The sequence below is a fragment of the Leopardus geoffroyi genome, chromosome B4, assembly GCF_018350155.1.
Source record: "Leopardus geoffroyi isolate Oge1 chromosome B4, O.geoffroyi_Oge1_pat1.0, whole genome shotgun sequence".
Classification (NCBI taxonomy): Eukaryota; Metazoa; Chordata; class Mammalia; order Carnivora; family Felidae; genus Leopardus; species Leopardus geoffroyi.
In genome coordinates this window covers 18,326,933-18,353,110 of record NC_059341.1, presented here as the reverse complement: position 1 = coordinate 18,353,110, position 26,178 = coordinate 18,326,933, and the positions used below count along the sequence as shown (strand labels likewise).

General features: G+C 36.0%; 1 protein-coding gene and 1 long non-coding RNA gene across 2 annotated transcripts in view; one reads left to right on the top strand and one right to left on the bottom strand.

Annotated features, from left to right (window-relative positions):
• The window catches only part of LOC123589984, a 33,531-nt gene extending 21,569 nt beyond the window's left edge, over window positions 1-11,962 (top strand). The window contains exon 3 of the long non-coding RNA XR_006708547.1: window positions 10,562-11,962. This is a non-coding gene — a long non-coding RNA (uncharacterized LOC123589984). The remainder of the gene's footprint in view (window positions 1-10,561) is intronic.
• MALRD1 (MAM and LDL receptor class A domain containing 1) overlaps window positions 1-26,178 on the bottom strand; it is a 772,911-nt gene that overhangs the window by 71,645 nt on the left and 675,088 nt on the right.

Sequence of the window (26,178 nt, the reverse complement as noted above, 5' to 3'; positions counted from 1 at the left end):
GCAATGCCAATGGAAGGATTGAGTTGGAAACAGTGAATATGAACAACTCTTTTGAGAATTTTTATTATGAGTTGGAGAAGATGACTGCTGGAAGCTGGAACAGAAAGCGGGAACAAGTGAGAGTTGTCTTTTTTTTTTTTTTTAAGAGTATACTTACAAGAGCATTATTTATTAGTAATGAAGTAACAAGAAGAGGTTGGTGTTTGATGAGAGGGGTGATATAAGAGAAATCCCTGGGATGAGAAGGAATGGGTTCCAGAGCCCGTGGAGGAACAGGGTCTTTTCTGAGAGAAGACCTGGAACATGAAAACAGATCATTTGCTGATGGAACAACTTGGGAGTTCTCTGTTAATGAATCTTTTAAAGACATTGGAGGGTAATTGACAGAGATGATATAATGGGGGTGGGGACTGGAGAGTCAGGGGAGAAAGAATAAAATTGGAGTAATTTCTGACTTTGAGAAAGCCCTCAATCTAGAAACACAATGGTATTTTCATGCGGTAGTGAGTGCCTGTTCGAGGTCAAAATTGTGTGTGTGTGTGTGAGAGAGAGAGGAGAGAGGGAGAGGGAGGAGAGGGAGAGGGAAAGAACAGTGGGCATTTTGCTATATGTAGATTTTCATAAATTACTGCATACAAACTGTTCAGAAACTCAGACTTAGGCTCCTAAGTATTGTCCTAAGACAAATACTTTCAATTTCTGTAACTGTTTTTTCCAGTGTGAACTTCCATTTTTATTATTAATATACATATGTGGTTTTTTATTTATCTATTTTATTGCGTTATATAACCAGCATCTCCTTACTCTTACTGCCTCTTAGAGACCTCCCTCCACCACTCAATATAATTAAATCCATATTCAGAATTTTTAATGTTATTACTAAGTAAATATTGCTGTTCATCACTGAGCCAATAGCATACGAAGAGTAAACATCCATTTCCTTTTTTTTGCTTTCTTTCTGGAATTAATTATCCAGTTTATTTACATTTATTTAGTTTTCTATGCTTTGTGGCTAATTCTTGAACCCTCCATCCCTCCAACAACTTCTCAATACAATTTTCCACCAGATTAAAATATCAGATAGATTATTAGTACTCTATTTCTTTTGGAAACTTCCAAAACCCCCTCTTCTGTTAGGCCAGCCTGGACCACTTACTGTGTAGGCTGCTTTTCAAGAAGTTCTAAGACTTTTGTTCACCATCAACCCTGTGTCCTGGATCCCATTTTATCCTGTTCTTTAGTTTCCTCCCTCATTTCACTACGTCACAGGGTGCATGGGATGTTCATTTTTAAAAATCTATTGTTTGAAATACTATACTTGTATTCAGTTTTTGGTTTGGCTGGTTTTGGAACTCAGGTTTGAAAATGATGTCCTCTAATCAGAAGATTTACGAATTTCTAGATATTTCCGTTATCTTCTAGTTTCCAGTATTTCTCTGATTATTCTTCATTCTTTGTATGCAAACTTTACATTCACATATAGTGTTGTCATCCCAGGTTTTCTGAAATTTCCCCATGGAGAATCTTAGTATAATTCTTTTTTCATTCACAGTACCTGACACTTCACAGGTTTTTTTGTTTTTTGGTTTTTGGGTTTTTTTGCATTATTTCATCAAAATTCTTTTTTCTCTGCTTTATTTTCTCTGTTCTTTTTTTCTAGAACTCTTTGTGTTTGGATATTGAACATCTTGAATTGAACCTTAAATTTTCTTACTTTTATCACTTACTTCCTTGTTTTTATATATATTTATTTTAGAAGAATGCTCTGATTTTACATTTTTATTAATGTTCAAAAATTTTAATAATTATATTTCCTAAAGCTGTTTTTCTCTATTTTTATAGATATCATGCATACTGTATTTCCTTACTTTCTGAGAACACTGAATAGAATTAAACATTTTCTTTAGATCTCCACATTGTTTGCTTCATATATGTTCTGTTTTTCTATTTGAATCTACTGATTCTGTCTTTCATATTAGTGTCTTTGCTACACATTGGTTATTCTCCAGCTTTTTAGGTGTATTTAAGAGTAAAGTCCTAAACAAGATGATAGCTGGGTGTCTGGCATTGACTGAACTGGTTCATTGAGGGAGCTAAAGTTTAAGGCTACAGCCTCCTTTTTTTGGCGCTGCCCTATTGTAGAATTTATAGTTCTTTATTCTGCTGCCATTTAGCCTCTCACTTGAGAGAGATTTCAATCTTTCACATTGTGGTGAGGGTGGGAATTTGACATGGGAAATATATAAGATTAACTGCTGCTGCTCTGGACTCTGAAGGAAAGGAAAAATGGGGATTTCACCATGAAACATGCAAAACAGGCTATTCTGGGAGTAGCACTTCATGACTGCTCTCTGCTAAACCTGTTCTTCCTGTATCCAGAGTCTTTGGCACAATTTCTTCAGAGACTAGATCTCCTGAATGGGAGTATGCAGCTTCGGGGTCTGGATATCTTTTTTTTTCTTTGTATTTTTTAGATTTTTTAAAAGTTAATATAATTTATTGTCAAATTGGCTAACATACAGTGTGTACAGAGTGCTCTTGGTTTTGGGGGTAGATTCCCGTGGTTCATCGCTTACATACAACACCCAGTGCTCATCCCAACAAGTGCCCTCCTCAATGCCCATCACCCATTTTCCCCTCTCCCTTACCCCCACTCCATCAACCCTCAGTTTGTTCTCTGTATTTAAGAGTCTCTAAGAACTCCTCACAGACTTTCAAAAAGTTATTTCACAGTTATTTTCCAACTGAGTGTTCCATTCTGACATTGAGGTACTCAGGTACTCAGTACCTCTAACTACTGGGCATTCTAGGGTATTTGTAGAGTGAATGCACTTGCACGTCATTGGGACCTCTTCTGCATGTGCTTAGATTTCAGTTTGTTCCACTCAGGTAAGTCACCCTCCACCTATATGTTATCTCCTAAAAAGTTATCAACTTCTCTTGTTCTTTGTTGTCCATTCTTCATTGCCTTGTCCTTATAGATTTATATGACATTTAAATTTTTTTTTATGTATAATTTACTTTATTTTGAAAGAGAGAGTCAGGGAAGGGCAGAGAGTGAGGGAGAGAGGGAATACCAAGTAGGCTCCATGCTCTGAGCACAGAGCCCAACATAGGAATTGATCCCACAAACCGTGAGATTATGACCTGAGCCGAGATCAAGAGTCAGATGCTTAATGAACTGGGCCACTCAGGCACCCCAGATGTATAGGGCTCTTATTTGCATTATTGTTGTTATGTTGGTGGGTGTGGAAAGAAGATGGGATAAATGCATCTGCTTGACCTACCAGCTTTTATAACTTTTCTTCATCTACATTTAGCTGCTCTGGTGTACTCATAGAAAAGACACATATTAAGTTTCACCCAGAAGTGAGTTTTTTCCCAACAAATGATTCAGAAAAAAAGTTGGAAAGGGAATTGACAATATCACAAAGAAAATACTTTCAATAATGGACCATGGGATTTTAAATTTGGTAAGAATGGAAGTAAAGACAGGAGGAAGATGATAAAGGATGTAAAAACTAGTTTGAGGTCAATGGTTTGGGAATCTGAATAAGAATAGAGAATACTGGAGTGAATATACTATGTAGATTCTGTGGTCTGGACATTATAGGGCACTGGTCAAAAAGTGTTATTTGAAATCTAAATAATGTAGCTGTAGGTGGTGACAATGTACAGAATGTGACCATAAAAATGAATAGATCTGCAAGTATAAAAAAAAAAAAAGCTAATTGGGGAGAACTCAGAGAACTGAAAGGATTGCGAGTATTTTTAAGATACACTCACTGACTCTTAGCTCACCAAGAATGAGTACGGGAATGTAAATGAATACAGCTAAAAGCCAAACCTCTTCAGGGAGGCAGATGCCAGGAACAGTGCAGAGTGGCCAATGGCGAAGCCAGATAGCACAGTTGTCAAGGGACAGTCTGTTTTCTGTTATAGCACAAAAAAAAAAAAAAAAAATCACTCTAGAAGATGTTGTGGTCATGGGAAAGTTTGTTGATCACACTCTGCAGATGGAACAGAAGGAAATAACCTGGGAAAATAGAGAGAGGTGGGGTTTGATTTCAATTAGCCAATATATTTCACAAAATGAGATTGAAAATCCTTGGTCATAATAGATGGAAGACAAATGTAAAAAAGTTAAAGTTTAAGCTAATGTCTTGAATGACTAAGTTTTGGTAGGGTTCAAGGCAGCTGCTCTATTCAATAGTGTAAGGTCATGAGCTGTCTTAGGGGAGGAAGGGAATGAACATAATCAATCCAAGTAAGTGCTTGTTTATCTACCAAGACTTTGATAATGACCTTTGGATTAAATCTAAATTCTTGATGATACATGAAATCTTAGTATTATTTAAAAATAATATTTGTAATAAAATGTTTATAATAAAATGAAAAGTAAAAACGTTTCAATAGTACACAGTATGATTTTAATTTTAAAAGTAAAGATACATCAACGTATTTATTGGTGCACTTCTGAATTTTACATTTTTCTACAATAAATACATTAAAATATTACTTTTTTTATAAGAAAGAAAAATACAGGGGGAGGGACTTAAGATGGCAGAGTAGTAGGAGGATCATGGCCTTGCCTCACCCCTGGAACACAGTGAGAGCACAGCAAATCATTTTGAACACCTAGGAAACTGATCTGAGGCTTAAGAGGTCCATCTACATAATTTGAGAGAGAGAACCTGGCAGTCTTATTTTAACAAACAAATGAAAATACACCTAGTTAAAGGTCAAACACTCCCCACTGCAAGCAAGGAGGAGTTCTGTAAAGGACTCACCTGTGGGAAAAAGCAGCCAAATCAGAACAGCAGAGTGCACACAGCATGCACCAGAAACACTCCTGAAGTGCTAGGCCCTGGACAGTGTATCACCCCTTCTTAACATAGCATTACTCTCAGGAGCAGGAAACATAACAAGCTTTCAGGACCTGTGAAAGATAGAAACCTAGACAAAATGACAAGACAGAGGAATTCTCCCCAAAAGAAAGATCAAGAAGAAACTACAGCCAGGGATTTGCTCAAAACAGATATAAACAATACATCTGAACAAGAATTTAAAGCAATGTCATAATACTATCTGGGCTTCAAAAAAGCCTTGCTAGGCTTGAAAAGAGAAACCTTTGCTGCAGAGATTAAAGACCTAAAAATTAGGCTGAAATTTAAAATGCTGTAACTATGTTGGAAAACCAATTGGATGTAATCATGAGAAGAAGGAGAGGAATGAATAGGTGATATAGAAGATAAACTTATGGAAAATAATGAAGCTGAAAAGAAGAGGGACAGAAAACTTTTAGATCATGAATATAGACTTAGAGAACTCAGCAATTCCATAAAGCATAATATCTGTATCAAAAGAGTCCCAGAAGAGTGGGAACAGGGGACAGAAAGTTTATTTGAACAAATTATAGCTGAGAACATCCCTAATCTGGAGAAGGGAACAGGCATTCAAGTCCAACAGGCACAGAGAACTCCCATTAAAATCAACAAATAGAGGTCAGTATCAAGATATTTCATAGTGAAACCTGCAAAAAAGAGAGATTCTAAAAGCCGCTAGAGTCAAAAGGTCCTTACCTATAAGGGTAGACACATAAGACACACCAGGACAGCAAACCTGTCCACAGAAACTTTGTAGGCCGGAAAGGAGTGGCATGATATATTCAACGTGCTATGGGAAAAATATGTAGCCAAGAATACTTTACCCAGCAAGGCTGTCTTTCAGAATAGAAGGAGAGACAAAGAGTTTCCAAGACAATAAAACCTAAAGGAGTTCATAACACTAAACCAGCTCAGCCAGAATTATTAAGGGGGACCCTCTGAGTGGCAGAAATACCAAAAGCAACAAAGACTAGAAGGAACAGAGACAATCTACAGGAACAGCGACTTTACAGGTAATATAATGGCACTAACTTCATGTTTATCAATAATTACTCTGGATGTAAATGCTCTAAATTCTCCAATCAAAATACACAGGGTACCAGAATGGAGAAAAAAAAAGACCCACTGATAATGCTACTTACAGGAGACTAATTTGAGACCTAAAGACACCTCCAGATTGAAAGTGAGGGGGTGGAGACCATTTACCATGCTAATAGACAATAAAAGAAAGCTGGGGTAGTCATACTTATAAAAACTATAAAACAAAACTATAATAAGAGATGAAGAAGGGCATTATATCATAATAAAGGGGTCTATATGACAAGAAGATTTAATAATTGTAAATATTTATGTCCCCAACTTGGCATATATCTGTATAAATAAATCTAAAAATATAGATATATAACAAACAAACTCATTGATAATAATACAATAATAGGAGATTTTAACACCCCATTTACAACAATGGACAGATCATCTAAGCAAATCAACAAGGAAACAATGGCTTTGAAGGACACACTGGACCAGAGGGACTTAACAGATACAGTCATAACATTTCATCCTAAAGTAGCAGAATACACAATGTTTTCGACTGCACATGGAATATTTTCCAGAATAGATCACATACTGGGTCACAAATCAGGCCTCACCAAGTACCAAAAGACAGATCATGCCATGCATATTTTCAGACCACAATGCTATGAAACTTGAAGTCAACCACAAGAAAAAATTTGGAAAGACCACAAATAATGGAAATTAAAGAACTTACTACTAAAGAATTAATAGGTTAACCAGATATTTAAAGAAGAAATTAAAAGTTACATGGAAGCAAGTGAAAATGAAAACATGACAGTCCAAAACCTTTGGGATGCAGCAAAAGTAGACATAAGAAGGAAGTATATAGTAATACAGGTCCTCCTCAAGAAGCAAGAAAAGTCTCAAATATACAAACTAAGCTTACATATAAAGGAGATTGAAAAAGAATGGCCAAAAGATTGAAAAAGAATTGGGCTTTATAAAGCCCAAACCAATAGAATAAAGAAAATAGTAAAAATTAGAGTAGAAATAAATGATGCTGAAACCAAAAAAAAAAAAAAAAAAAATAGAACAGATCAACAACAATAAAATAGCTGGTTCTTTGAAAGAATTAACAAAAGTGATAAACCCCTAGCCAGAGTTATCAAAAGAAAAGAGAAAGGACCCAAATACATAAAATATGAATGAAAGAGGAGAGATCGCAACCAACACCACAGCAATACAATTATAAGAAAATACGATGGAAAAATTATATGCCAATAAATTGGGCAATCTGGAAAAAATTATGAAATAGAATCCAACAGTACATTAAAATAATGATTCACCACAATCAAGTGGGATTTATACCTGGGCTGCAGGGGTGTTTCAGTGTCCACAAATCAATCATTGTGACACACCACATTAATAAAAGAAAGAGTAAGAACTATATGACCCTGTCAATAAATGCAGAAAAAGCATTTGACAAAATACAGCATTCTTTCTTGATAAAAGCCCTCAAGAAAGTATGGATAGAAGGCATAAACCTCAAGATCATAAGGGCCATATATGAAAGACCCACCGCTAATATCATCCTCAGTGGGGAAAAACTGAGAGCTTTCCCCCTATGGTCAGGAACACATTAGGGATGTCCACTCTCACCACCGGTATTCAACATAGTACTGGAAGTCCTAACCATAGCAATCAGACAACAAGAAGAAATAAAAGGCATCTACATTGGCAAGGAAAAAGTCAAACTCTCATGCTTCACAGATGACATGATATTCTACGTGAGAGACCTGAAAGAGTCCACCAAAAAATTGCCAAAACTGATGTATGAATTCAACAACACTGCAGGATATAAATTCAACATACAGAAACCTGTTGCATTTCTATACCTCAATATTGAAGCAACAGAAAGAGAAATCAAGGAATCAGTCCCATTTACAATTCCACCAAAACTTTAAGATACCTAGGAATAAACTTAACCAAACAGGTAAAAGATTTATACTCTGAAAACTATAGAACACTTATGAAAGAAACTGAAGAAGACACAAGAAATGGAAAAGTATTCCATGCTCATGGATTGCTAAAATGTGTTTACTATCCAATGCAATCTACACATACAATGCAATCCCTATCAGAATAAACCAGCATTTTTCACAGAGCTAGAACAAACAATTCTAAATTTGTATGGAACCAGAAAAGACCGTGAATAGCCAAATTAATCTTGGAAAAGCAAGGTAAAGCAAGAGTCATCACAATTCCAGACTTTAAGCTGTATTACAAAACTGTAATCATCAAGATAGTATGGTACTAGCATAAAAACAGACACATAGATCAAAGGAACAGGATAAAGAACTCAGAAATGGACTCACAACTACATGGTCAACTTATCTTTGACAAAGCAAGAAAGAATATCCAGCATAAAAAAGACAGTCTCTTCAACAAATAGTGTTGGGAAAACTGGGCAGTTACATGCAGAAGAATGGCCCACTTTCTTATACCATACACAAAAATAAATTCAAAATGATTGAAAGACCTAAATATGAGACAGGAAACCACCACAATTCTAGAGGAGAACACAGGCACCAAAGTCTTTGACCTTGGCTGTAGCTACTTTGGCTGTAGCAGCTCTTACTAGACAGATCTCCAGATGTGAGGAAAACAAAAGCAAAAATCAACTACTGACTTCACCAAGATGAAGAGCTTCTGCCCAGTGAAGGAAACAACAAAACTAAAAGGCAATTATGGAATGGGAGAAGATACTTGCAAATGGCATATTGGATGAAGGGCTAGTATCCAAAATCTATAAAGAGTTTCTCAAACTCAACACCCAAAAAATAAATAATCCAATTAAGAAATGGGTAGAAGACATGAACAGATATTTCTCCAAAGAAGACTTACAAATGGCTAACAGATAAGTGAAAAAATGTTCAATGTTACTCATCATCAGGGAAATAGAAGTCAAAACCACAATGATGTACCATCTCACATCTATCAGTATGGATAAAAATTAACAACTCAGTTAACAACAGGTGTTGGTGAGGATGTGGAGAAAGGGGAACCTTCTTACACTGTTGGTGGGAATGCAAGCTGGCACAGCCACTCTGGAAAAGACTATGGAAGTTCCTCAGAAAGTTAAAAATAGAACTACCTTACGATCCAGCAATTGCACTGGTAGGTATTTATCCAAAGGGTTAAAAAATACTGACTTGAAGGGGCACGTGGACCCCAATGTTTATAGAAGTAGTATCAACAATAGTCAAATTATGGAAAGAGCCCAGAAGTCCATCGAGTGATGAATGGACAAAGATGTGGTATATATATGCAATGAAATATTACTTAGCCACCAAAAAGAATAAAATCTTGTCATTTACAATGAAATGGATGGAACTAGAGTGTATTAAGTGAAATAAGTCAGTCAGAAAAAGACAACTACCATATGATTTAACTCAAATGTGGAATTTAAGAAACAAAACAGATGAACATAGGGGAAGGGAAGGAAAAATAAAAACAGGGAAGCAAACCATAAGAGACTCTTAACTCTAGAGAAGAAACTGATGGTTGATGGAGGGAGATGAGTGGGGGATGGGCTAGATGAGTGGTAGGCATTAAGGAGTACAGTTGTTACGATGAGCACTGGGTGTTATATGTAAGTGATGAATCATTAAATTTTACTCCTGAAACCAGTACTATATGTCTATATGTTAACTATGTAAATAACATCTCGGGGGGAAAAAGAATTTTAAAAAGAAATAACCAGAATCTTTAAAAACATATCACACCATGAATTAAATCATTTATTTATTTATGTATTTATTTATTTTTTATTTTTTTAATATGAAATTTATTGTCAAATTGGTTTCCACACAACACCCAATGCTCATCCCAACAGGTGCCCTCCTCAATACCCATCACCATACCCAATGGAATACTATCTGGCAATGAGAAAGAATGAAATATGGCCTTTTGTAGCAACGTGGATGGAACTGGAGAGTGTGATGCTAAGTGAAATAAGTCACACAGAGAAAGACAGATACCATATGTTTTCACTCTTATGTGGATCCTGAGAAACTTAACAGAAGACTGCAGGGGAGGGGAAGGAAAAAAAAAAAAAAAGAGAGAGAGAGGGAGGGAGCCAAACAATAAGACTCTTAAAAATTAAATCTTTTATTTAGATACGGCCTTACTTAAAAAAAAAAAAAAGTTACTGTGTGAAACCTTCAGATTAATAAACCAGTTCACTTTGAGATACACAAAGGTCATGACACTTCCATCATAACATTGAACAAGAACTTTAAATCAATGATTTCCAAACTGGACTTAACATCAGCGTCACTAAGAAAACTTTTTTTTTAAATGAGAGAAATAGAGCACTATCTAATGGCCTCACCTGAGAATTACTGAAGTGAGGTGTCTTTCTGATGATTAGCATTTTGGAATGCTGTTATAAAACAACATAAAATGAAGAAATACAGTATAAAATGATAATTATATTGAATCTAATGAATCATTTAATGATCTAATTAGCAGGTAAACTGAACTAGTTATCATGTGGTTTTTTCCTCCTTTTTTTCTTGTTTTTTTGTTCTGTTTTGTTTTGTTTTGTTTTAACACTAGAATCTTAGGTGGAGTAAAGGCATGTCATTTTACTCCTCCAGCTTACCACAAGAAAACACTGTGGACAAATACCAGAGTCACCTTCAGAAGATTGTAAATGGAAAAGAGCAGAAGGCTGTCTGGCTAAGGAGCCAGGGATGGAGTCACCCCGTGGAGATGAGTCTCCTATTGCTTTGTTTATTTTTTCCTTGCCTCTGGTATATATCTGACTGGGAAGTAGGAAAGACCACAACCCCATAAATAAATATCCATAGTTTTAATCAGTAAAGACTCCCTGCAAAGCCTCCTCTCTGTTTATTCACAAAACTGGCCAAAGGTGGCCCAGCAGAACAAAAACCTTTTAACCATACCGACCTGTTGCCTAGACCAATACCAGGGAAGAAATTGTGCCCTTTCCCCATCCCATGGGATGAATTCTTTAGAAATTATCTAAAAGCACCCAGATTGTGAGCTGGGGAGCCAATGTCTCTCTGAGGGTTGGGGGAGTTCTCTGGACACTGAATATAATCTTTGCTGTGAAACCCGGGTTCTGCTTTCCTTTTTGAGATTCCATTAAAAGTTCTGTGGTAGGATCCACTCAGCCCAGCCATGATCATGCTCTTGCCCCCCACCCCCCCCCCCCCCGCCATGATCAAACTCTTCTGTGGGCTGTCATATTAGATGAATATAAGACTTTTCTCTTGAGGGTTTTCACCTTGACATTTTCTAGAAAAACCTAGTCACCTCTTCACCTCATTTATCTACAAATTAAAGGCTATCATGGAGAGTTTTCAGATTAACTGATTCACTTTCTTTGCCCTTACTGCTTTTGTGACGGAGGTGACTTAGGTGACAGGAAAAGCCTGTGATGAACTGTAATCAGGAATCATGTTTTACTAAGTTATATACAGAACTGCACAAAATAATGCTAAAGCACGAGCAGTTGGAAATGTTAAAACCTGACTTTTCTCTTTCTTTGGGTAATTTGATGACCTTGAGTAAATCATTTAAACTCTCTCTACCTTTGTCTGCAAATACCTACAGTATACTTTTTAAAGTCCCAGAAATGCTATGAATATATAATTGTTTCAAGAGTGAAAAACTATTCTATTTCAAAAAGAATGACAGTGTATAAATTCAATAAGAATGTATGATTTCGTGCAGTAACGAGTGATGAATAAAAAGATTCTCTCTCTTTGCCTTTTTCCGGCTGCACACTGGTACTCTGAAATGTACTTGTTATGCCTCGTCCTTCTTCACACGGAGCTGGTTAGGCACAGACTCAATGAATAGTTTCACCTTTAATGTTCTTTAAGTTCCATTCAAGCCACCATTTCACTGTATGCACTTTGCTTCAAATAATAAGTTCGTTTACACGTATTCAATTCTAAATACAATATAGTGCTGGTATTGAATAATACCTAATCAGTAGCAAAAATATGTGACAAAGCCTTGTCCAGTTAACTTTTCTCTCCAGAACTGACTGTAGTAGGTACTAATTACTATACTCTTTCATATTAAAGTAATCTGTGATTCTGTTAACAGATGCTACATTTTTGACACATTTTTAAAAATGTAAAGAATAAAGAAAGAGTAAAAAAATGGGTGTTACACTGAATCTGTTCGCACATTAGGAAGTTATTCGAAACCTCGGATTTTCTCACAAAAGCACGTGACACTCTTTTCCTTGGTTTGTTCTCTGTGATTACATTGTTGTTAAATATTAATCTGTGTTTGTTTGTCTTTCTACCAAAGAAACATTGTTACGTGTGGTAGGTGTGATGGGATTGGAGTAACTGAAGCCTCTACCACCTCTCCTGCATGGAAGACAGTTTAACAGGCAAGAACAGAGCTTTAAAGAACAGTGATCACTGTTCCTAATTAGGTTTCTCTTTCATAAAAATGTAAAGAAGTATTAATGCCACTATTTTTATAGCATGCTATTTTTTAATCAAGTGCTTACGAGAGAAAATACTCAATATTTTGAAATTTGAATTTGAAATATTCAATATTTCAAGCAAGTGATTATAATTGCTTTGGACTCTCAAAAGCAAAGCAAACCAAAGAAAAATAAAACCGAGGGGCCTGGATGGCTCAGTGAGTTGAGGGTCGACTTCAGCTCTGGTCATGATCTCATGGCTTGTGAGTTGGAGCCCCACGTGGGGCTCTGTGCTGACAGCTCAGAGCCTGGAACCTGCTTCAGATTCCGTGTCTCCCTCTCTCTCTGCCCTTTCCCCACTTGCACTCTGTCTCTCTCTCAAAAATAATAAATATTAAAAAAATTAAAAAGAAAGAAAAATAAAACAACTTTTTCACACGGAGAAAGATGAAGGTAGCTTATAAAAAGGACATTTTGAAATGATACCTGACTACCATAAATATGCCTAGTGTCCTGTTCTCCCATTTTCATATACTCAGAATTCAGATATAACAACTTATTAACAGTGTTTTTAGTTTTGTTTTTTGTTCCCTCCTAACCTCTAAGCCTATGAAGGCAGCAGTAAAGTCTGTCTTGTTCACTGGTTTGTTCACCACAGCCTGAGACAAGAAGCACTTTGTGGTCATCCAGGATACACATTTTAAATTAAACTATTCTAAATGCTTGTAACTTCTTGTATTGGTATCTCTGATGACTCAGAAAAAGAAGAAAATTCAGAAACCCAAAACTAAGACTGATAACCCACCTATTGCCAGAGACTGGGAGAAATTTGCTCAAGTAACAAATCAGGCAGATTGAGACAAACATACCCAAGCTTTAACATCTTGTATAGGCAGACCTGAACTGTGAGTTCACAGTATGTGCCTAGCAGAGAACAAGGAGTCATTCTGTCACTGCCATGGTGTGCTTTTATCTCTCTCTGTCTTTTTCTGCGTGATCCCCCGCACCCCCAGAAAACAACATGACACAAAGATACCGATTGGAGCACATTGTGTCCTGTGAGATAATGTCGCCACAGCTCAAGTCACTGAAGGTAGGGATGGAGTTGGGGAGAAAATCCTCACAATAACTCAGGATATGCATTGTTCCTTACACAATTCAGTAACTGTGATTCATCAATTCAACAGATCCAAGGGCCAGCTGGCAAGAATAGGAAATTCAGCTTAGCACCTGAGGGGAAGCCAGAAACCAGAGTGTTTGTGCCCATCAATATGTTCACAGTTTGATTTGCAATGGATTTCAAATCACTGGGGCAAAAGTGGAGAGGGGACAAGGGCAACTTATATACTCTATTGTTCCTAATCCACAAGGAAAAATAAATATCCCTAAAAAATTACGTCAGGGAAAGCTGAAGAGAACAGTGTCCTAAAGATCCAGAGAATGATCTACTGAAAGAAGAAATGGCTTCTATGAAGCAGACCATTGATGAAGAGAGAAGAAAATAAAATAGAGGTATAAGATACGGAAGATTATGTGGAAATTTAAAACAAGAGTAAAAAAATTAAAATTAGAATACATATTGGAGGTAGTGGATATAGAAATAGATATTTCTTTTTTTTTTAATTTTTTTAACGTTTATTTATTTTTGAGACAGAGAGAGACAGAGCATGAACGGGGAGGGTCAGAAAGAGGGAGACACAGAATCCGAAACAGGCTCCAGGCTCCGAACTGTCAGCACAGAGCCCGATGCGGGGCTCGAACTCACGGACCGTGAAATCATGACCTGAGCTGAAGTCGGCCACTTAACCGACTGAGCCACCCAGGCGCCCCAGAAATAGATATTTCAAAAAATAGTTTATTGGTGGAGAGTAAACTCGAAAATTTCATCCAGTATGTAGAACATAAAGATAATTACTTAATCTATTTGTGCTTCAGTTTCCTCATCTATAAAATACGTAAACATAACACCTTTATTATAGAGCTTAACCAATATATATCAATGTGCTTATAATCATACTTGGCACATATTAAGGAAGTCTATTAAAATTAGGTATTTTTATCACAAAGATTTTATTAAGCTCCTAATATATGCAGTGAACAGTGCTAATTGTTAGAAATACAAAAGCTAAAGCAACTGACATATTAATAAAAACTTAATCAAATGCCTGGAAGAGTAAATACCAAATAGGTAGGGAAGAGCTCCCTGCCCTAAAATAATACCGATGGCTTAGAAGGAGAAAGTAGGAAAATACACAGACAAGTCATTTTTATGGTCAGTTTGGCAAACAGTCAGTTTTCCACTTTGCGAGTTAAAACAGAAGATATCAAACCATTTGTTTTCCACATTAAACATTTAGATCTGCTGATTTTTCATTTTTTCCCTAAAAAAATTATGGTTTTTTAAATGCCATCTTTCTAACAAAATCAGTGCAGCAATATGATTATTTTGAGAGGTAAACCACCAAGAGAGACCTAGAGTATTTTTCAACTGTGGCTAACATTGCAGTGAAAAATAAATGATACAAAATTAGAGATCACGCCAAGTACCATGGTGGGTATATAGGAGAGAGTGATAAACGTATACACTGAAAGAGCCCTACTTGCCCTTCTGGTCTAAGTCCATACCTCTACCCCCATTTACATATAAGGAAACTGGAGAACAGAGAAGTCAAGTAAGCAGTTAGAAATGACCCAGCTTGTGACTGAGCAGCCATCAAAACCCACAACTCTTTAAGAATCAAGATCTCTCTACTATTCCAAAGTGTTGAATGCTTTAATTGTCCTTTGTTTGAAAATGGAACACAGAGACAAGAAAATTTCAGTGACCTCTTCTAACATTCATTGTGGTTCATTACATTTCTGCCTCTCACAATTAAGTGTCTGTGAAGTCTGTACTCTCAGGTTTTATTTTGGACTGACAAGAATATCAACCATTTATCTACAAGATCCAGGAAACATGACCATACAGTTATAAGGTAGTACTATTATTTTCATTGTATGTAGGATTCTCAAGTATATTTTGATCTTTTCTTAAAAATTTACTATCCTTTACTTTACCTGAGTATCAAAATATAACACACATATACTATTAGTGTGAGTTTAATCAACAAATACTGGCTGAACACCATGAGCGGAGTGGAAGAGATACCAAGAAGTATAAAAAAAAAATAGACTCTTCTCTTTCAAAACCTATCACCTGTTTGATGTCCTATATCTACATAATAGAATTTTCAGAGAACTTCTGTACATGTTATTTTATTCAGTTCTTAGAATAGCCCTATGAAGCAGCCAAGGCAAACACTGTCATCCCATTTTAAAGATAAAGAAATTAATATTTACAGAAGTCTCACAAATAATAATAGCAAAAGACAGGAATAATCACCTAAGCTCTTAGGTGACCATGGAGATTTTTAATGATTCATGGGTTGTTCATTTTGAAATTAGTGGTATATTTAACCAGTTACTGAATAAATATGTATATAATCTGTAATATTTGATTATACTTTCTTACTTCCTTTACTTCTACAGTTAAACAAAACACTATACTGTCCTTGTAGTCATTTCTTGGTGACTAGGCAGGCCTCCTTTTTGACTAGGTCTGCCAGATCTCTAGATGCAGAGGCTGCTGACACAGACACTGGAATATGCTTTCTCTTGGTTTTTTGGGGGAAGTCGCTCTGAACTCTGCGTTCTGAAGAAAGAAAAATAAAGCCCCGAGGACTGTGTAGAAGAATATACATTGCTAGGATGTTGAAGAATGGAATTAATTCAACGAAGAATAAAAATCTAAGTGTAAAGGCCAAATCAGACAATAAAGCAGAGGCTGGACAGGTCAAAGAGAAAAAGGATTGGATTGGATTGGATTGGATAACCAAGAGTGGTTGGACAACTGTGATCAAAAATATACCAAAATATAAAGGTAAAGTAGGGAAAAGATTGTGAGGGGATGTGGGGTAGCAGGTTTAATCTACAAATGGAGGCATTTGGTGATGGAAGGTAGCAGGTATACAAAAACATAACAATTTTGGCCAAATATTATTTGATCCATATCTATATTGGTATAATATACGGATTTGGCAGCAACTATCCACTTACATCTTACAAATTAAAAAAAAAAAAATCTAAGAGCTGGTTTGCAATAGGACAGAACTACAAGGGTTTGCAAGCAGAGTGAGGAAAGCCACTGAGTGAAAAAGATTGAGGATGTCATAAAGGGAAGAGTCCCAAAGGAAAATGTTTCCTGAAGACAAGGTCAAGAGCAATATTGGGCAATCTGAGGGACAACAAATGAATAAATTGTTGCCTGCTGTAAAATCATCATGTTACTCATAAAGTATATAGCTTAGAAACATTTCCTAGAATGCCAATTTTTTGTCTCTTTAGGAAGTTTTTTATAAGACTACATGGAGGCTGCAGATAAATAAATGCATAGGGTCGAAGATTAGTTTGGGTCAGACAGAAAAAAACAAAGTTCGTTGTGTGAAATATTGCCAGTTTTCTGGGCCACAACCAGCAAAAGGAATACTGAGAATGAATAGTGGTAATTCAGCAAGAAGTAATTGGCCCTTAATATTATTTTAATTCTATTTAATAAAGAAAAAATATTTATTTATAGAATTAGTAAATTGGAAAATTTTGGTGAATATGCCTGATTATTGTTCTCACAAATATTAATTATAACAGCACTATATTGACTATTGTGAACAATATAAAATAAAGCATTATAAGATAATTTATCTCGTACAGATATTTTTCAAATATGATGTTAAATCTGGTTAGCATAATTAAGCATAAAAATGACCTGGAACCATTAGACACTCTAGGATATGTTAGGTCTAATATATTTGGGTTAGGATATCAGATCTAGTTCTCTGTTTTTTCATAACCTCTGTAATATAGAACTTTTTCTTAATGCCAATCCACCAAAATAATTATAATAGCTGCAAGAATTGATATGTGCTAGGCATTGTTTTCAGCGTTTTACCAACATTAACCCATTTAGCCTTCACGCCTACACTATGAGGTAGGTTCTATTACAGTCTTCAATTTTCACATGATAATTTTAAAGGTAGTAATGAACTTGCCCAAGCTTATGTAGCCAATTAGCATAAGAGCCAGGGTATATCAATTCAGACACCCTAAATCCCAAACTCTATGCACTCGATCATGATATTCTACTGTCTTAAATCAAGATTTTTTGCAAGTTAGTTCAGTATTGTGACTCTCTAGTAAAGCAGGAATCTATGGAAATTATAAGAAGATAAATCAGAAATGTGATAGGTCTTCCTATTAGAGTCACTACCTACCTTAAAAAAATTATATCTGGTATTTTTTAGCAATGCCTATGTCATATGTCTAGATGTATCTCATGTAGCAACCATTTTATCTCAGGTATAACGGGAATGATCTTGGATAACACCATTCATTGTCTTATTTCCACAAATATAATGACTTTCTGGATCTCTGGGTTCTTTAATATTAAGTGTATCTTCCACCAACAGAAGACTGTGGGGGAGGGGAAGGGGAAAAATGTTACAGAGAGGGAGGGAGGCAAACCATAAGAGACACTTAAATACTGAGAACAAACTGAGGGTTGATGGGGGGTGGAGGAGAAGGGACAGTGGGTGATGGGCACTGAGGAGGGCACTTGTTGGGGATGAGCACTGGGTGTTGTATGGAAACCAATTTGACAATAAATTATATTAAAATAAATAAATAAAATCAAGTGTATCTTCAAATCATCAAAAGAGCTGACCCTTAAACAACATGAGTTTGAACTGCTTGGGTCCACTTAAAGGCAGATATTTTCAATAAATACAATACAGCACTGCAAATGTATGTTCTCTTCCTTATGATGTTCTTTACAACATTTTCTTTTCTATAGCTTTCTTTATTGTAAGAGTACAATATAAAATACATATACAAAATATGTTTTGATCGACTTTATGTTATCAGTAAGGCTTCTGGTCAATAGACTATATTGGTAAAGTTTTGGGGGAGTCAAAATTATTCGTGGATTTTTGACCGTGTGGGGGGTGGCAACCCTAACCCGTATTTTGTTCAAGAGTCAACTGTAGTTACACTGAAGGACAGGTGTAGAGTAATAAATAATATGGAGCAATTAGGGCCAGTAATGGTCTATCAAATCACTTTTCTGTGTGTACAAATGGCAAACTCCTAGAAACGACCCTTCTTTCAAATCTTATTGGAGAAATTAAAAAATTCTTTAATTTGCATTTTTAAAAATTAATTGGAACAGAAGACTGGGAGAATAACCACCACCGAAAAATCCCCAGACTGATGCATAGGTTACTTTTTTAAAATCTCAAATACAGTTCTTCCCATGTTTGCAGCTTTATTCTTCCCATGTTTGCAGCTTTATTCTGTCTACAAATTTTCACTATGTGTGATTTTTATCCCACAGAACATAGCAAAATATTGACCAATTGCATCATGTGTCCTTCTCTCTAAAATGAGTCTTAAGTTTCACTAACTTCCGTGAGTTTAATTTCAAGTTATTTATCAGAGGACTATTCCTTTGTGTTAAAAAAAAAAAATAAAAATAAAAAAAATAAAAACCGGAAAATGTTATAGTTCTTTACTCTTCATCTAAGCCAAATACGTCAAATCTTCTTAAGACCTTTATGTAGTAGGTGTGGCAGGAACTGCAACCATCCATAAATATTCAAGAACTTAGCCCCAGTACACACTGCTGTGTCTCTCTTTCACATTTCTTTCTTGCATCTGATTCTCTTGATAGTCACTCCCTGATTTCCCCTCTGTCTGTGGATATTTTCAGCTTCAATTTTCATGCTATCTCATTTTCTTTTTTACTGTATTCAACGACAAAGGTAGTTTCTTATGGGAACTTTGTTCCCTAACCTCTTTTTACTTTAAGAACACTGAATTTTAGATTCAACTGAGTTATTTGTTTGCAACTGGGAGTAGTGAATGCAAAGAAAGTCAGCCATTTATTACAGCAAAGGTTTCCTTTCCAGAATATAGTGAGAACAAGAAACTGCACTATTTAATAGGACTCTTCTTTTGAGTTCATCTATATAGAAATATGAATAATGGTCATTTGTCCCAGCCAAAGACAGCCTTTATATCTATTTTCTTATATCTTCCTTACTGATGCTTACCTTATAAATCAGCAAAGCATTGATAAACAAGCCTTCACTTAAAGGCTTGAATTATGACTGTGTCTGATGAAATGTACTATGCTGTACATCCTAATAAGATGCATAAAAAAAACACAGTTTTTGATAAAATTTTTTCTTTCACTTCTCTTAATCTTGGTTTAGTTTTTATCCATCAAAATTGTTTTCTTTTGTTTTTTTCTTATTGGAGGGAGCCTGCCAGGGGAAGCATTACTTGTACCAGGTGGATGGCAGTGCATATGGGAGGTGATAAATCATCTTGTCATTTCAAGAAAATCACAAATTCATCTGCTCCCACAGGAGACAATATTATGCTATAAAGTCTGTGGCTGCCTTTTACTAATGCTATACATGTCAGGAGGACACTCAGTATATCAATGATAATCCTACTCATTGTTAACAAAAAGCTTAATTAAACTGTTAACATGTGATTACAGCTCTACTTGGATTTGACCCTCTGGGTGACTGCTGGGATCTGGGATTGCTGCTCAAGAGCAGAAGAGTGCTCAAATCATATCCTCATTAAGGTTTCAAAAAAAAAAAAAATAGACAAGAGAGAAAAGGCCTAAGTGATACTGAAAGTTCCTTTGTATCATCCCTATTTTTCTCTCTGTTTCTACTATCCTGTTCCTCTCATTACAAAGTTAATTAGTTAATTAATTAAACCCTAAACTAAGTGTGAGAGCTGTAACGGTGAAGAAGTCATATTTATCTTCATGGGTAGTCAGTACTTTAGCGAACTGAAAGGCACAGGGGTTTAAGGGTAGGATGTCTACAATTTGTAGAATATCCAAAGGATGTCACAGGAAAACAGACTGGATTAAGTCTTTAGACAACTGAAAACTTTATGCATACATTTGCATATATATATATATATATATATATATATATATATATTCATAAGGGTAATTAGGAGCCACACACAGTGGTATAGAATTTGTTTTTATTAATAATGGAAAACTATTAAAAATTTTTAATATTTATTTTAAGAGAGAGAGAGCACAAGTGGAAGAGGAGCAGAGAGAGAGGGAGAGAGAGAATCTCAAGCAGGCTCCATGCTGTCAGAACAGAGTCTAACATGGGGCTTGATCTCATAATCCATGAGATCATGACCTGAGCTGATACCAAGAGTCCAGCGCTTAAGTGAATGAACCACCCAGGTGCCTCAATAATGGAAAAACTATGTTAAAATAGATCACCATGGGTCATCAAAGAATAGCTGAGATGATATCTGAAGATTAGACTATTTAGAAGTTGCCTTTGAATTATTTGCGTAGAGGTAAAGAAGAACAAAGTCTTCTAAGAGTACTATGAAAAAATTACAAGTGAACAAAGAAAAACTTGAATAGAAAGGCGGAAATGAACTTTAAACTCTTTCCCAAGGATTCGTCTCTATCCGCACCCCCCCCACCCACCTTTTTTTTCTGCTTTTAAACCTGTGGAAAATGGAACTTTGATCTGAGGGAAAATAATATTCATTACTTGTTTAGTTTTATTCTCGCCAGGGATCTAGAGGATTCTTTGCATTTTTAAGCTGAAAGAAATTTTCAGTTTTCTCCTTTTTAACAAATTGTTATTAACTTCTCATGTTTACTCCATACATTTTTTGAAACATTTATCACATCTATATCCCACGTACCTCCCCAGTTCACTGAGACTGCTCTAAGGTTGCTAATAGCACTGTAGTTGTTCACAAGTGGACATCTTTCTGGGCTCTTTGGACAATTCAGATGACTCCTATTGAATCTTCCCTAGGATTTCATGACACCAACTCTCCCAGTTACCTTCTTTACTCAGATTGTTCCTTATGTTCTTTTCTACACTCCTTCTGTCCCTTGCATTATATTCTGATAACTTCAAAATTAAAACCTCTAGTTCTAAATGTTAAGAGCTACCTGCTTAGCAGGTATAGATTGTGATTGATACATATTTCTTCATATATAGGAACGCTAAAGGTAGAAGTTATTCCCATTTTATGGTTGAAAAAAAGAAATGCAGAGAGTTTAGGTAACTTCCATAGGTTACACAGCCTGTGGTAACTCGAACCAAAAGAAGTCTGACCAAAACCATCAGCCCTTGCCACCACAATGCACTGCTTCTGATCAACCATCTCGTCTAAGCTGTTTATACTGAACTCTCCAGAAGACACCTCCATGTGGCTATTCTACACGTGCTTCTGGGTCACTATATCCAAGGCTGAATGCAACATCACCCTGCAAAACCTTCTAATATCTGCCTCACTTTTTTCAGAGATTGTCACTCGTAGCAGCCTAGTTGTGCAAATCTGAGCATTATCTTAAGCCATTTCTTTTCACTCATCCTTATACCTTATCAGTTTTCAAATCTTACTGATTACTCTTACATCTATGTATCATCTTTTGTTCCCATAGTTATAACTAACCATCATCCAGTCTTTCATCTTTCCTCACCTTAATTTAGTTCAGTAATTTCCTAAAAGATCCTTCTTGCTTCTGTGAAGTAACTCCATCCAAATTCATCCAAACTCCATTCTCAGAGCATCCTTCACTGTGCATGTGGGGTTTTACAACATTTGCATCCAAGAATATCCCTCCTCATTTCTCGCAGGGTAAGCCTTACCCTTCTTATCATGGCATATATGAACTTCCATAATCTTGATAGTGCTTGCCTTTAGAATTTTACCTTCCATGCCTCTCACACATGGGCTATGTTCTTGTAGCACATTTGAGAAAACTGTTTTTCTTAGAATATATAATTCCTTGTCTGCTTATTAAATATCTATTTTTCAAGATTCACCTCAAAAGTGCTTCCTGTCATAAGTGAGAGGCAGAACCCACATTCCATTATAGAAATTGAACACTCCAGATGCTTGTTTTTCCAGCTTCCATGGCAGCCAAGATGTCAGCCTATGACTTAGGCTCTGCCGAAGAGAGGCTCTCACTCTAGACTTTGAATTTGGAGCTAGTGATGAATCATGGGCACCCTTGCTGGAGGTGTTGGCAGTTTCATCATCTGTTAGTTTCTGGGACAATATTGTGCAACAGTGCCATAGGCTCAACACTGGTTTTGCATGGCAGCCATAGTGATGCCCTTTTACCATCAGTTCAAGCTCATGAAGTTGGCCATTGTTCCTGGCTTCATAGCCCCTGAGCAGTGTTCTTCAGCCCTTCAAGTGTTTCTGTAGATAATGCAATATTTTAAAAATAAATTCCTTTCTACTTAAATTTATCAGAGTCATTTCTGTTGCTTGCAGCTAAGAGCCTTGATTGTCATGCCCAGGCAGAATTAAGTAAGCCTACCCTGATCTCATAGCATTTTTTTGCAGAGCTGTTATGCACATCTTTCATTATATTGTGTCTCTCATGCTCATCTGTTTTCTCCACTATATTAATCATTCTGAAGCTAGGATAATTGCCTTCTTTATGTTTCTGTCTACATCCTATCACAGGTCCTGATACATAATAGTGTTCAGTAAGTGTTTAAGTGTTTGTTTGTTTTGAATGAGGATACTATTTAATGAATAACTAATTATGATTCTGAAGTAGTCTGCTTTTCTACTTTATGCATTTTCTCCTTCAAATAATGACCTTCTTTTAAAAATAACAATGAAGCCTAAGTAAGCTCAATCTGCCTACATTGAATCTGATGATTTAAAGTGTTTTCTAAAGATACAAAAAGTTGAGAAATCAAACGACACTGTTTATCTTGTAAAAAATGTTTCTGAAATTAAGATATAGATTAACATAGGACATCTCAACTAATTCAAAGGTGTTCCAGTCCCAATCAGTTTTACCAACTCTTCTTAACTAGAAATATCAATTTCTTAACCATGATAGTTAACTTTAAAATTACTCTAATTACACTAATGCTTAAATTATTTGCACTTGTGACCATTTACTTTTTTTTTAAATAGGAAAAGGAGAGACATGGATTATGGAAAGTATTCCATTACTGACTTCAATTATTCCATTTGGTTCAAGAATAGAGACTGCCCTTTGATATGGACAATGCTTCTGGAGAGGAGGAGGAAACGGTTTTCTACTGACCACTCAGTACACTTACAAACAACACCCAGTACAGTCTACTAACTGTCAGGACTGACTGTCAGGTTGAACTAACACCAATTCTCACTCTCAGTAGGAACTGTTGTTTCAGATTTAACATAATGGGACACAGAGGAAGCAGTTAGTAGAGGCCTAGCTGACTTAAAAAGATGCATATGAATTGGTTGGGAATCTGGATTGTTAAGAAATACCAAAAGGCTATTACAAAGATATTTGTTGAGGCTGAAATCTAATTTCATTGACCTTAAACAACTCTGTATTACAATTATAAATTGATGTGTCTGTCTCTGCCACAGTTTCTACCTTGAGGATAAGAACTTCGTAGGATTTTGTCATTCATCTTCATATTTCTAAGAATAAGTACTGTGCTTGGCAAATTTTTAAAAGTAAATAAGCCATGATAGGATAAAGCCCATAGGCCAATGCTTACAGTTTAAAAGCTGCTTTCTACAAGTCAATTCATTTTTTTTTCTATGACCCATTTAATGGTTTAGAGACTATTCAATAATATCCACTTTATCCTTTCCAGTGATTTCTATATTGTTTTAACCAGTTTTTTTTCTTTTATTATTCTAAGAAATGCTAAGCAATATTTTGCTTTGGTTTTGTAGCATGTGAAAAATTTAACAGTACTATGATCATAGCTGACAATAATAAACATATGCAAACTTAAAATTTTAATTAATGCTAATATATATGATAATGTTATTTATTAAACATAATAAACATCTAAAATACTTAACTGATTTTCAAAACAAAACATCTTTCTCAAATTCAAATACCATTGTAGGGCTACCCAGATGATACATGAAGAGCCCAAAGGATGAACTGTTCAAAACACCAATTTTTTAATTTTTTTTTTTCAACGTTTATTTATTTTTGGGACGGAGAGAGACAGAGCATGAATGGGGGAGGGGCAGAGAGAGAGGGAGACACAGAATCAGAAACAGGCTCCAGGCTCTGAGCCATCAGCCCAGAGCCCGACGCGGGGCTCGAACTCACGGACCGCGAGATCGTGACCTGGCTGAAGTCGGACGCTTAACCGACTGCACCACCCAGGCGCCCCAAAACACTGACAATGTGGATTGGCCCTTCTGAATCTCAAGCCCAAATTGGATCACAGTCCTGGCTTTGCTTGCTGCTAATATTATGACTTAAATTGTTTCATTTCCAAAAGTTTTGATTTTCTCCTCCCTAACATGGGGATAGCCATAGTATTATTTCGTAAAGAAGCTGTGAGGATTAACTAAGATAATGCATAAAAAGGGCCCAGAAAAATGCCCAGTGCTGTAAAACACCATATATACATGTAGTATATGTGTTTCTGTAGAAACATACACATATACATGTATACACACACACACACACACATACATACATACACACACATTAAATATACACACACACATATATATAAACCCTGCTTAGGGTTCTCTGAGCTTCCTGGATCCATGGTTTTGTGTTTCACATTAACTTAGGGAAATTCTTAGCCGTTATTTTTTTCAAATATTTCTTCTGTTCCTTTCTTTCTTCACCTTTGGGTATCATTATTATACATATGTTACAAACTTTTGTAATTGTCCTAGAGTCCTTGGATATCTTATTCCGTTTTCTGAGTCTTTGTTTTCTTTGTTTTTTAGTTTTTTGAGGATTCTAATGATATATCCTCCAGTTCAGAGAGTCTTTCCTCAGCTGTTTCCAGTCTACCGATAAGCCCATCAAACACATTATTTCTATGATTACTATTTTTTTTTAAGTTCTAGCACTTCTTTTTGGTTCTTTCTTAGAATTTCCATCTTTCTACTTACATTTCCCCTTTGTTCTTGCATATCATGTACTTTATGCATTAGAGCCCTTAACATATTAATCATAATTGCTTTAAATTCCTGGTATGATCATTTTAATACCCCTGTCCTGTTTGGCTCAGATGCTTGCTATGTCTCTTAAAATTGTGTTTTTGCCTTTTGGTATGCCTTATATTTTTTTCTTCCACAGAGCCAGACATTATATACTGGGTAAAATGAACTGCTGCATATAGATAGGCCTTTAGCAATGAGGTAGAGAGGCATAGGGGAATGGGAAGCATTCTACAGCCCTATGGTTACATCTCTGTCTTTTGGTCTCTGGACTTATGAACTTCACAAGTGTTTCTCAGATGTTTGGTTGTTTTTCTTACCCAATGTGACACAGGATAGCTAGAATGGGCTAGAGTTGGAGATTTCTCTCCCTCCAGGTCAGTTAGGCTCTGTTTAACTACTTTTTCCTGAGTGTAGTCCTTGTTAAGAATAGAATGGTCTGGAGTATTTTAAAATAGTTTCTTTTTTTTCCCCCTACCCCTGCTGGAAGATTTCTATGATATTCATCATGGGAACCATGTCAATCTCCTGGAGGTAAACCTCAGAATATTGTGAAGATTTGATACGACTATGTTTCCCTAGAGTTTTCAACTCTCAGCCTTGTCCATGGTGACCTCTAGCAATTTGTCAACATAATTCAGGTTCTCCTCTACCAGCACTGATTTCTGCAGTGGTTTCTGCTCTTAAGTCTCTGCTCTAGTAAACCTAGCCTGCCTGTATCTGCCTGTCTCTTCAATCCTG